The sequence below is a fragment of the Aotus nancymaae genome, unplaced genomic scaffold (assembly GCF_030222135.1).
Source record: "Aotus nancymaae isolate 86718 unplaced genomic scaffold, 86718_ANA_hifiasm-v0.15.2.pri h1tg000003l, whole genome shotgun sequence".
NCBI classification, from domain to species: domain Eukaryota; kingdom Metazoa; phylum Chordata; class Mammalia; order Primates; family Aotidae; genus Aotus; species Aotus nancymaae.
Window position 1 is genome coordinate 45,662,454 of NW_026988414.1, and position 14,289 is coordinate 45,676,742.

The following is a 14,289-nucleotide window of genomic DNA, read 5'->3' on the forward strand; positions in this document are numbered from 1 at the left end:
CTGATTCAATACCTTTGACTCCAGATGGCACTTTTTGATGAAAATTATAAAAAATATCTTCTTCTCCCCAAATGTCCCTGTCGTCCAAGGAAGAAATGGAGAAAATTAAAGGCAAAATGCATAGAGAGAGAGAGAGAGGGACGTAGGAACCCTGATCACGCTATTGCAAATTTGCCCATGGCTGCATCAATCTCACTTTGGTACTTTTAGGTAGACTTTTGTCTTTGAAATAAGAAAAGGGTTCCCGATTAGACAGGCTGTGTCAATGATGGGATTCCTTTTGTATGTTTTCTGTGCATTTTGGGTCTTTCTTGGTTCCCTGGCAGAAAAGCAGCTTGGTGTGGATTGCAAATTGTGACATAAAATGTGATGTATGTTGCTTTAGGGTTGGTCATTTAAAAGATACTCAGTTTTTCCACCTAGGTCCTGAGACTACCTTCCGGGCCAGAAATCCTTGTGAAATTATAGTTGGTTGATGTGAGGAAACTAATAATTAATGAATGCTTATTTTATGCTAGAATTACCACTTCATACAATTCATCCTGTTTAATTTTTATGACACTTTTAAGAGGTGAACATTATAAATACTGTTTTTTAGAGGAAAAAGTAGAGCAAAAGAGGTCAAACAACCTCCTTAAATCACCCAACCAGCAAGTAGCAGAGCTAGAGTTAGGGCTCTCTGATTTTAAAGGCTGGATTCATTCCAAATCTCCCAGCTTCTCAAGTCTTTATTGAACCTCTGCTAAGTGACTGACTTGGAAATTCTTTACTATTCAAGCTATTGCAAGCTGGAATGATGACAAGCCATGATTCAGTCTGTTGAAAACCTAGATATATAAATGTAGGGTGGTTGATGATTTTCTTCTCATCTAATTTAAAATTTCTTCTTTGCCCTTAAGAAATGTCTTCTTTTTTAAACTTCTTTTCTGCTGTATCTGGATGAAAATGCCAGATAGGCAATAAATTGAGGGTCTGCAAATGGATAGAGGCCCCCTGTTCGTATAGTTGGTTGAGTTGCCAGAGTTACAATTTGAATTCATGTATGTCTGGCTTTAATCTTAAAGATTCTTCTATCATTCAAGGTTCCTTTATGGCGACAGAAGCAGCAAAAGGCTAGAGAAAAGAGATGAGATTTCCTGAATGACCATTTGCAAGGAAATAATATCTAGACCAACTGAAAGAAATAATCAACCAACGAGAAGGCCAGCAGTAGAACCATTGAAATCTTGAGCTGGAAAGCTAGTGAGTAAGTGAGGCACAGATCAGGTGCTCAAGTTTCCATGTGATCTCATTCAGACATCCTCATCAGACACCAGGCCACCAGACAGGGAGGGTGCAGATTGCATTAGCCTCTCCATTATCTCAATTTCTTTTTCCCAAACACGGCGGCCTGCCTTTTGAAGAGTATTCTTATTGTCATAGAGAGCCTCTTGTCTTTTTCGTTCCTTTTTTTTTTTCCATAATGAATAAACACAGAGGTCCAGGCAGTCAGAGGTGGAAGCCAAACACAAGTGTTTTCAAAAAGATCTCTGAAATAAACACTGAAGTGCTGTATTTCATAACCCCACACAAAACTGACAGTAGCCAGCTGTTGTCTGAGCTAAACACCATCCTAAAGAGCCAAGAGCCACGAGGCGAAAAGGGAGAGAGAGAAAATAACTCCTCTCCTACTGAACCGTAGATGACAGATCAACCAAAAAGGACCCTAGAGGAAGCAAAAGTCAATGAGGCGAAAGTCCTTGCAAATGACCCCTGCCGGCTCCCCTTTACCACTCCAGAAATAATCCACCCAAATGGCCTTTTATTGGTGAAGTATCTGAATGCAGTCTCTTCTTCATACAATTCTATGTATTTCCTCTGAATCTTGCAATAATTGTATCTCATAACACCAAGTTTCCCCAAGTTTGGGGCTACTTCTTATGGCTTTTCTCCTCCCATATTTTCTGTATTTCTCATTCTTCATCCCTGTAGTTCCCCTGAAATATAGAAAGCCAAAATAAACTTAAGACCTCTTTTGTCTTCTCTTTTCTGTATTTTATGGTCAGAGAAAAATTATCAAGTCCCAAGGACTTTCTAGACTAACCCCGTAAATTGTTCTTCTTGGAGCTGGAAATACACTATTGTTTAAAATTTGAGTCCTGATTGGTGGGAGAGGAAACTCTGGGTAAGAATTTAATTTGGCCCAAGGTAAAGAAAAGCTAATTTTAAGGCTCTGTTTGATCTCAGTTGCAGTAAGAGTGGAGATGTGTTGTAGCAGCCATTTTTTTTAACAAAACACCAGAAGGCTTATTTAGCATGGGGTGTATGAAAGGTGCTTTTCTGGGAAGGCTAATGTGAAAAAGGTTTGAAACCTGAATTCTCATGTATAATCAAGTAACATCATTTTGATTAATTTCTGTGAAGAAGGGACATGGCTTATCAAATGTGAAGAAGGGATATTACCAGAGAATAGGTCTATTCCCTAATGACTGGATGTTTATGAAAAGTACAACTCTTAAGCCATAATACTATAGTAGCTCTGGCCAAGGAATGTTAACAGTGTTATCTAATACTTATTTCATGTTGTTTACTATTCTATGCTCTGGTCTATCACCCTGTGATGTCTTTAAATTTTCTTTGTTTCTTTTGTTTTTTTTTTGAGATGGAGTCTTGCTCTGTCACCCAGGCTAGAGTGCAGTGGCAGAATCTTGGCTCACTGTGACCTCCATGTCCCAGGTTCAAGTGATTCTCCTGCCTCAGCCTCCCGAGTAGCTGGGATCACAAGTCCCTGGCTTGCACCGTGCCTAGCTAATTTTTGTATTTTTGGTATAGACGAGGGTTTGCCGTCTTGGCCAGGCTGATCTTGAACTACTGACCTTATGATCCACCCGCGTCGACCTCCCAAAGTGCTGAGATTACAGGTGTGAGCCACTGCACCTGGGCTAAATTTTCAGCGTTAAGTTCACTACATGTACTGGGCTTGTAAGAAAGAAGTAGTGTTTTGGTGGATGAAGAGGAGGAATAATAGCCAAGTTTAAATAGCCGAGGGCCAAAAGGAGGAAAACAGACATAGGATCAGGAATAATGGGAATGTACTGAGAAATCATTAAGTACAGAAATTCATAAAGGAAAATGATGGAAACAATGAGCCCCACCCTCACTTTAAATCCACAGATTCTCCAAGACTGTGGACTATACCACAGTACACAGAATGGGAAGTCAATCCATTTTATTTAGTTATCAAGAGTAAACAGGATCTCTAAGAGCTGAAGATACCTAATTATATTTCTTTGCCCTTTTGTGTGGAATTCTATTAGGTTTCGTATGGTGATTTTTTTCTTGTTTGTTTTTGTTTTTAGGTTGAGTCATTTATAGACTGAGTTGTGTATTTGTTTTGCTGAAGGTTGATCTAAATCACCTAAGGTGAATTTCTGTTGGACTGTCATTCAATTCAATTTTCAGGCAGGTACCTTAGTCCTCAATTTGCATTTTTAAGAAGAAATACTAAGTTTTTTTGGTGAGAAATCTACACTTAAATTTACTTTTAAATACTTTCTAAACAAAAAAGGTAAATTGTCAACAATCACATAGTGACATTTTATAAAATTCCATTCTCTCTCACCCATCTATTTTCTAGGATATGCCCGATGCTCATAATACCGAGTAATATATATGTCCTTTGCTGTTACTGTGAAAGGCAACAGAAATAAAAGCTTGCCATTTCTCAACACCAGTTAGTGTGAAAACACAAACAGTACAATATGGAAAAAATACTGATTTGTTGTCCTCTCCAGGTGGCCTTGCTATGCTGTAGCAACTTTTTTTTTTTAGGAAAAAACCCACAATTTTTATGTGCTGATTATTCATTTTGTTTGTTGTATGGGTTTAAACTATGTCCTCCTCTCCATACCCCAACACGTTATTTCTTTTCCTTTTCCAATTATGACCATCGAATCTGTCAAGAGATCTAGGATTGTTTCCATCTGAATGTAGACAATAAACTGGTAAAAAAAGGTTGTTTTGATTTCTTAGTATTTGTTTTGTATTTGAATTTTGTTTATTCTGTATTTGAAATTTTACCTGCTTCAGTTTTATTTGTTTGATCTTCTTGAGGGATTTTCCTTTTGGGTTTGAATCTACTTGTCTTCTTTCTGCCATTTGCCTGACTCTAGCTTTAAATGTTTCGTTTTACAGTTCTGCTTTGGCAGAGTAATCGGACAGTGGTGACTGGTGATTGCTCATCCCTACTTGGTATAGCTATCTGGGTATCCTGCTCCTGGCATGTCCACTTCAACAGTTTGAATCTTTTCTTTCATGTGCTTTTTTTTTTTTTTTTTTAGTGAACATGCCAGAATGAAGACTCCTCTTTGGTCGACAGAATTCTGTCTCTTTGTTTACTGCTCACTGGCATTTCTCAGGGGTGCATTGCTCATCTCGCTGGCTGTGGCAGCCCTGCCTATCTGGCACTCAACTGTGTTGTTACTGGGCAATTCTGACTCCTGCACCTGCCACTGGTGTCTTGTCCAGAACATCAGGGTTGCCTGTGCAGTCCTGGCAGTGATCTCCCATCTCATGTGGGCAGAGTTGCCTAGCATAGAAGGGCCAAGTTTGGCTTTCATTTCTCTCTTCACAGTATATTTTGGTGACTCTTCTTTTGGAACAAGCTGAGAGGCAGAATTCCCTTGAATGAAATTGCATATCTTATCACCTTGAGTGACTATATATCTGGTTGGATAATGCTAGAGTTTTGTATTGGCAGCAGGGATAAATGAAGCAGGTTCAAAGATGAATCTTTTTAAACCTCCACTCTTTGCAGGGCAAGTCTGACTCATAGGTAGAATAACTCATTTGTGAACTATCCTTACCTTTCAAATACTTTTAATTAGGGTAAACATTGTTAGGCATTACTCTGATAGTCCGGCATTATGAGAATGATCATGATTTGAATTGTGGATTCCTACTTATAAAAAACAATTCTGCCCTTTTCTTGAATGCAACCATGAGACTTCTCAAATACAGAAAGTGAGCTTTTTACATTGTCCAAGTTCTCTGGGGGCTGGCAGGGCAGAGCATGGTTCTATCCATTTTACAAAGACAAATGTGGTTCATTCCAAAATGTAAATTTGATCTCTGGAAGGAAGGACCTTGGTGATAGAAGTCTTTGCGTTGGCTTGTGGACAGATGAGAATATAAATGCACTATTTACATTTGAAGTCCACGGGTCATTTATTGCCCCCACCTCCTTGAGTCCTAAGAAGATGTCTTGAAAACTGAATTATACCCTCTGGCAAGTCTCAGTACAGAGATGCCATCACACTCGTATTCAGGAATATTCTTTCTCTATGATGGTATTGGCAGTTAGGGGAAGAATTTGATCTTCACAATGAAAATTATGTCCTTTTCTGTAAAATTGTTCCTCTAAAAAGGGTAACCCATGTGTGTTACTATTCAAAACAGTACATTTCTAAGAGCAAAAAGAAGCTAAAATACTTGGATGATATAATTGTTACAATATTTTTTTTTTTTTTTTTTGAGACAGAGGTTTGCTCTTGTTTCCCAAGCTTCTTGGCTCACAGCAATCTCTGCCTCCAAGGTTTAAGCGATTCTCTTGCCTCAGCCTCCCAAGTAATTGGGATTACAGGCATGTGCCACCATGCTCAGCTAATTTTGTATTTTTGGTAGAGACAGTGTTTCTCCATGTTGGTCAGGCTGGTCTCAAACTCCTGACCTCAGGTGATCTGCCTGCCTCTGCCTTCCAAAGTGCTGGGATTACAGGCATGAGCCACTACATCTGGCAAAATATTCTTATATATTCAATATATGAGAATATATTTTCAATATTCAATACCACAAGAAGGATTGGGCTTTCTACATTGGTGGATTGATTATAAAATATTTCTATTTAAAATTGCTTTCAAAAACAAAATTCATTTTAAAAACTAGAAATAGCATATATCCATATGACTTGGCTTTTCCAGCCAAGGCTTCATTCTTCAGCAATGTCTTTAAAAATGTTACTCATTCTGCCTGGAATTTTATTTCTCACTAACCCCATTACCAGTCCCTCTCTCATCAAGCTATCTTAAAAACAATTTCGATGGTTGACAAACTAATTTTATTCATTTTATTACCCCCTGGCAATAACCTGGTGCTTGGAAAATAAATCAACACTAAAATATACTGAATAAACAAATCTTACAAGCCACAAATCAGGTTAAAATCTTCAGTGTGGTTTTAAAGGATTTATACTATGATTCCTAGAGCTTCCACTGGTAGGAATCTTCCATTTACTCTGTAGTTAGGCTGATATTCCAATCTGCCCAGGCATTCCCCTCTTATCCTGGTACTTGGGCCATTTATATTAGATTTTTACCTTCTAAACAAATTATTGTTAATAGCTGCATTAGAATAAGCCATGACAGAATTCAGAATTGTTATATATATGAAGAACCAGGAAAATATGACCACAACAAAAGGGATAAGTTATAGATCAGCATCCTTCTCCAGAGGAGATAGGCCAAGTTGTGCAGCATATGGAGGTACCAGTAAACATATTGGTGACTATAATGTGAAATTGAAAATGAGCTATCTGAGAAACACTTCACAATTTCTTTTTTAAATGGAAAAATACAATTTCATAGTTTAGAAAATCAAACACTTCTACAAGGCACATTAGGAAAGCTGGTAGTTCTCTGTCTGGGTGTGGTGGCTCACGTCTGTAATCCCAGCACTTTGGGAGGTAGAAGTGCAGATTGCTTGAAGTCAGGAGTTTGAGACCAGCCTGGACAACATGGCAAAACCTCATCTCTACTAAAAATACAAAAAATTAGCTGGGCATGCTGGTGTGCACCTGTGGTCTCAGCTGTTTGGATGGCTGATGTGGGAGGACAGCTTGAGCCCAGGAGTTGGAGGTTGCAGTGAGTGGAGATTGTGCCACTGCACTCCAGCCTGGGTGACAGAGCGAGATTGTCTTAAAAAAAAAAAAAAAAGAATTAAGTAAACCTGGTAATCCCTGACATTCCCTCTGTAAACGTAAACCCCTTTCCCAAGAAATAATCAATATCTTCTTTATTTAGAAGTTTAATCTATTTGTCTTTCATTTTTTTCTATATTGATGTTTCTGGAATTTTAAAGTATAATCACATACTCAGCTAAACCATTTTATAAGGAAATTGTTGTAAAACATAGTGAATAATAATCTTGGCTCTTCAGTTGCTAGTTTTATGTATACCTATTATTAATTCTTTCTTCAAACATTATGTAAGAATGTAAAATTCCATGAAATATGGTCAAATACATTAAATAATATATCAGTTCCATCTGTTTCCCCCTTGGAACTCTGTTAATTCCTACGAAGGCTTGTGAGTCCCTGTGTCTACTGAATAAATACTACACTGGGGCTTCCCTTTTTCATCATGCTAGAAATTTTACTCATCTCTCTTGAGGTTTTCTCTCCCTTCTGAAAGTCCAAGTATTCTTTCCTGGTTTATCCTTTTATTCTCTAGTAATTTTCTGAGAGGTCATTTTAAAAACATAATTATCTGAAAGTATCTTTAGTCAACTCTCATTTTTGATTGACACTTGATTGGAAATCTAATTTAGATACAATTTTCTGACCTTTGAAGGCATTGACTTGCAGCTTCTGGTATTAGAGTGCTAGACAGTAGACTGTGTACAAGTTTTACATCACTATGATTATTTATCTCTTATGTATGACTTGCTTCATAATTTTAGAAACTTTTTGGAAAATTAATTTCCCAATGTGCTGAAACTTTAGGTGGTGTGCGTTGGTGTGATTCTCATGTGCATTACTTTGGAAAAATCTTCTTGTATTATTCCTTGATAATTTTTTTACAGTGCTCTCTTTTTGGAAAACTGAATGTTGAACTTGCTGGGTTGATTCTTTAATTTCCTTAACTATTATTTCCATTTCCTCTCCCATTTGTTTCTTTGCTATTATTTTTAGAGAGATTCCTCAGTTTTATCTTCTGCCTTTATTAAATATTTCATTTATATTATCGTTTTTTTCTTTCTGAAAGTTTCTTATGTTTTCTAAGTCTTTAAAAAAGTATAAAATTCTTTTTTATTGGTTAGATGCAGATAATCTCTTATCTTTCTGAATATATTATCATTTTTTTCATCCTGTTGTCTGAATTCCTTTTACTATTTGGGTATTGTGGTCTCTGGCTTCAGTATTTGACATTTTCCTCAAATATCTGGAACTCTTTTGCTGTCCATTCATATTTAAGAGTGAACTATTATATAGTTGATAGAACACTTGTGTGCAGAAGAAGCTTGTTGAGATGTGAGTCTTACTGTAGGCTAACAGATATGTTATTGCAGGAGCCCTATATGTAAGTACCTATAAGTCTTTCTCTAAACTCTTTTAATTCCTTCAGAGAAGATCCTCTAGTCGCTTTGACTGGCAATTGTGGGTACTGTATACGCCAATTTCAGAGAGTGGGAAGAACTGGTTGTTTAACTGTTCTTTAACCAGATTTTTAACAGCCCCACCCTCACCGCATTTCAGCCCTATCATTTGCCTTTCTTTCAGAGATATTGGACCACAAATTCACAGGCTTCCTAAGTATCATGAATTTGCTTGCCAGTGCTTACGTTTTGCCATTTCTCTGATACTTTATGCTTGCTATCATCAGTCCAATTTTGTTGAAACCTGTCATCTGTTAACATAGCTTTCCTTGACTTCCCTTCTTCTCTTTGTCCTGCTTTGATTATGCTTCATATATTCCTTTCAGTGAGTGTTTGGATGGAGGAGAGAAGAGCTATAAAAACATGTGCTTTGGCTACCTTGTTCAACTGGAAGTCTAGAGAAGCTATCAGTAAGTTACAGATGTGGTTTTGGAAAAGCGTGATTCCTCCTATATTTGTATGGACTCAAAAATTGAGTCTATAATTCTTTAGCACAGCTTTTAGTGATTACCTTGCTTGCCTCCAGAATGCAACATAAGTGTGATTTTAAAAACTGGTCTTAGATATAGGAGTTGCAAGTATTTCTCACTTGGCTCACTCCAGGTGGGAGATTTTTACTGCCTTAATAGAAATAAGAACATAACTTCTGTTTCCTTACTAGGCTAAATATTCAAATGCAATAGGAATGTTAAGGAGCAAGAGCAGAAAGCCTCTTCCTCCCACCTCCACCCCTGGATTTCAGGCTTTCCTAATTCAAACCACACTGAAGCTTGGAAAACTGTCACAATTATCCATATAGATCTCAGCAGTTAAGAATGCATGCTGGAGACTGGGGACCAAAGAGCAGAATTGCAGAGCATAGCTAAGAAAGGGGCTCAGAAAATAAGCCACACTTATGCAGTAAAACGTGGCTGGATCCAGAACCCACTTGGGAGACACTGCCCTAGATAATGTCCCATGCCTTTTTTATTCTCCCATAGCACATACCTTCATCAGCACATTTGATACATTCACAAATGTTTATTGATTCCTACTGTATGTAGCCACTGGCTGGTTGGCAATTAAGCTTTTTATGGCAGCCTCCTTCAGTAGACTGTGAGCCCTTTGAGGCCATGGGCTATGTGTAATTCATTTCTGTATCAATAGGAAGTGATTGAACTATTTAGCACACCAACTAAATATCTGTGGCATGAAAAAAATATATATATTTTGTTCAATTCTATGCCTACTTCTAAATACTATAAGTAGGCAAAAGGGGTGAGTTATGAAAAAAATTATCAGCCATCATTATACTCGTGAAGTTGAATTTCTTGCTAGAAGGCAATATTTACAGATTCCTTTTCCAATGTTAGGTTTTCATTCCAGTTGCTAGATATGATAATCAACTAAGGCAACCACAATATAATTGTTAAATGTTTTAATCAAGTCAGCTTCTTGATAGTCTGATTTATCAATTCATCCTGATTTTAAATTCAAGCGGCTTTGAGAAGTTAATGGCTTGTCATCCCCCTCTTTTTCACCTGGAATCACGTTAGCTTTTTGATGAGCTATACAGTATGAAATTCTGAGCCTAAGGACCTAGAAGGAAGGTCTGTTAGTTCTGTTGCTTACTAACTAAATGATTTTGAGCAAAATAATTTTGCATTTTTGAGTTCCAATCATGAGTAGAAATTGGAGGATTTGTCTTTGTGAAAATGTCTGTTTTAGAGGAAAGTGGTGGGCAGAAAACTGCTTTTACATAATTCATAGATGTATCAACATAAACGTCATTACAGAAAGAAGTCACCCAATAAGCACCAAACACCTCACATCTCCTGAAATAAATAGGTTGAGCACAGAGGAGAGGCAGAGTTTAGATGCTTAGTATTTGTGAATGAAAATAGTGGATTTCTTCCATCCATAATCCATATTCACTGTTAACACTTTAGGGCAGGATTTAGCTAAGCAGGTTAATAATAGAGTTGCATACGAAAATGAAAGACTTGTAACCTATTGTTAAGGAAATTTGTTTTAAAATCTGTCAGACAGTCCTTGGCCAGGCTGATACAAAGGTGTAAGCAGAAAATTGTGTTTCCTCTTTATTCCTTAAGTTATAAGGATAACATGGTAACACATTATCTTTACCAAATATTATTCAAATAACATAAAGCATAAAGAATAAAATGTTAAAATTATTCTTCTTAGTTTCTTCTCCCCATTCTTCTTTTTTGGAGATAACCACTCTAAAATATCTTTTTTGAAGTAAAAGGAATTCTGGTTGTCAAGTCAGAGCATATTAAATTCAAATTGCTGTTTTGCCACTTAGCTTTGTGACCTAGCGTATTTCTTAAATTTTCTAATCTCTCAATTTACTCACTTGTGAAATCAAAGTAAAAACAATGTGCAGAGTTGCTGCAAAGAGTAAATTACATGGGATTCACATGTCGTTGAAATGAATAAATTAAAATATCATGTATCATGTAAGTTTCAGAAAAATCGCAGAAACAATATGTTTTCATCTCCTCTTCCTTGCTCCTCTATTTCTCTGTGTCCTAATCAGTCTTCTTTCTTCATTCATTATAATTGTGTTAAGATTGGATCACTGTCTCCTTGAAGAAGATGTTGGCCATTTGTACGAAAGATTATCACGGCAGAGTGGAGAGAAGGCTCCAGTCTCTCAACTTACAGAAAGTTGAAATTGGGCAGATGTAAATAGTAGATTCTCTAGCCCATTATTTCTATCTGCCTTCCTCCCTCCCCACTTCTTTCCTTCCTTTCTTCCTTCTTGTTGAGAAATGAGTTGTTTAAAGGGGATGTAACTGGAGTTGTTAGTAGGGTGTAGGGGCTGTGGACAGAGTAGGGTCTAGTTGTTCAGCCTCATTTTTTTTTGTGAGGAATCTGAGGTGCCTCCTAAAACCCTGATACTAATATAAAATAGGACCCATCTCATCCAAATTCTCTTATTTGTAAGATAAGGAATATATTTTGAAGTGTTCATTTCAGAGTCAGTCAGTCATCAAAATGTAGGGCAATTAGCTTGATTGGAAATTATCACCTTTGACTTTCAGCTTGAGTATACCACACCTTGAAAAGTGTTTTAGTAATTGATGGATCTGCAGGTGTTCACCGTCTCTGGAGCTGTAGTTCAGATTTTAGGAGAGCAGAATAGCGGCGACCTCTCCAGTGGTTTATCAAAGACACCTCAATTTTATTCTAGCATTTAATCTGCCACAGAAGCCGTTTATTGCTTCGTCTTCCTGAGTAACGTGGATACTGTCACTTAATTAACTCACCATTTGACTGCATGTTTAAAACTGTCAGGTGGGACATAGATTTAGTGCTGTCTTATGATTAATAAAATGCTAAAGTCTCATTTTGTGAGAGCTACATAGCTGGCACCTGAACAAAAGCTACTAAATTTGTTGGTTGTTATTTGGCTTTATAATTACACAAACTGACAGGAAAATAGCTGCATTTGTCTGTTCTTTTTGTATATTTATTTTTAAAGCATGTCAATATGTGGGTGTTCGGGGGGTTGGTGTGGTTGGTTAAACTTAAAGAAATATTTTAAATTCTAATATTAAATGAATTATGTCTTAATAGGTATACTTTATTGAAAAATGTTTTAGAATCTTAGAATTAATAATTGCATATTTACTGAGTGATTATTTATGCTAGCTACTGACCTAGGGTTATTTAAATACATTGCTCCAACTAAACTTCACAATAATTCCAAGAAGGAGGTGGCGGTGGGCGGAACTCATAGAGAAGCGCTTGTGGAGTTCTGCCGGAAGAGCACCCAAGGTGAAGGTGAAGATGCTGAGCTGGAATCTGGACAATTATGTTCGCGAAACCAGGTTGGACTAACACAGAGTTCCAAGAAACTATGATCCTACCTTATATGCTTTTGAGGTCCCACAAGAACTTGTAAGAGCTTTACATGCTACCAACCTGGAACAGGTATTTGCAAAACTATTCCTTGCCTCGCTGGATGGTCACCGAGATGGAGTCAGTTGCTTGGCAAAGTATCCAAAGAACCTGGCTACTGTCCTTTCTGGGGCATGTGATGCAGAGGTTAGAATTTGGAACCTGACTCAACGGAAATGTATCCATACAATACAAGCACATGAAGGCTTTGTACGAGGAATATGTACTCGCTTTTGTGGGACTTCTTTTTTCACTGTTGGCGATGACAAAACTGTGAAGCAGTGGAAAATGGGTGGGCCAGGCTATGGAGAAGAGGAAGAACCATCACATACATTATTAGGAAAGACAGTGTATACTGGGATTGATCATCACTGGAAAGAAACTGTTTTTTCCACATGTGGACAGCAAGTAGACATTTGAGATGAACAAAGAACTAATCCTGTATGTTCAATGACCTGGGGATTTGACAGTATGAGTAGTGTTAAATTTAACCCAACAGAGACATTTCTCTCGGGAAGTTGTGTGTCTGACAGGAATATAGTACTATATGGTATGAGGCAAGCTACTCCTTTGAAAAAGGTTATCTTAGACATGAGAACAAATACAATCTGTTGGAACACTATGGAAGCTTTCATTTTTACAGCGGCAAATGAAGATTCTAATTTATATACTTTTAATATGTGTGCACTGGGCACTCCTGTAATGGTCCATATGGTTCATGTATCTGCATTCCTTGATGTGGATTACTCTCCCACTGGGAAAGAGTTTGTGTCTGCTAGTTTTGATAAATCTATTTGAATCTTTCCTGTAGACAAAAGTCGAAGCAGGGAGGTATATCACACAAAGTGAACACAACATGTTATCTGTGTAAAATGGACTTCTGACAGCAAATACATTATGTGTGGGTCTGATGAAATGAACATTCGCCTATGGAAAGCTAATGCTTCTGAAAAATTAGGTGTGCTTACATCACAAGAAAAAGCAGCCAAGGATTATAACCAGAAATTGAAGGAAAAATTTCAGCATCATCCTCATATAAAACGTATAGCTCGTCATCAACATCTACCAAAATCTATCTACAGCCAAATTCAGGAACAGCGCATCATGAAAAAAGCTTGTCGATGAAAGGAAGTGAATCGTATTAAACACGGTAAGCCTGGATCTGTGCCAATTGTGTCAGAGAAGAAGAAACACATAGTGGCAGTTGTAAAATAATTGGTATTCCTAACAATCCTGATGTATAATTATTTTTTACCTTTGATTTGAGAACTCTACAAATAAGTGTTGGGACTAGGAAAAAAAAAAAGTAATTCCAAGAAGTAGGCACTGTTCTTCCCAAATTACAGATAAAAAAACAAAGCTCTGAGATGATTAATTATTTGCATAAAAGCACCTGCCTTGGTATTAACAGAGATCAGCCTTAAATACAGGATTTCACGTCTAAATTTATGAATTCTGTTTATTCCAATGGGAGAATCACTTTGATTAAGCCCACTGGAATTGGTGTGCTTTGTAGCAATTATGCCTGGAGTCCATGATCATTGTTTATTCTTTCTCTTGCTTCATGACCCCACAGTGGAATTTGTGTTGAGGATCCCGAAGACCATTTCTATATTCTTGCTAAAAGACTCAAAGGACTCTACTTATAGTGGTAATCATAGCTAAGATTTATTATTACAAAAGGGTACAAAACAAGATAAATGAAGGATAATGACCCTAGGGCAAAGTCTGAAGGAAACTAGGTGCATGCTTCCAAGGGGCCTCTCCTGGTGGATTTACAATAGATGCACCTAATTCCTCCAGCAGTCTCTTGTGACAATGTGTGCAATGTTGTCTACCAAGGAAGCTCATTAAAGACTCAGGACCCAATATTTTTGGGGAGGTGTTCACAAAGCCACTCTGTGACTAGCATGCACCAAAATTTCAGACTCCCAGAAAGAAGGCAGGTATTCAACATAAGCAACAATGCACAAA

The 14,289-nt window shown here is 37.4% G+C and overlaps 1 pseudogene; it reads left to right on the plus strand.

Annotated features, from left to right (window-relative positions):
• The first annotated feature begins 1,681 nt into the window (after window positions 1–1,681).
• LOC105731611 (DDB1- and CUL4-associated factor 13-like) lies at window positions 1,682–13,530 on the plus strand (annotated as a pseudogene).
• Window positions 13,531–14,289: the final 759 nt, after the last annotated feature.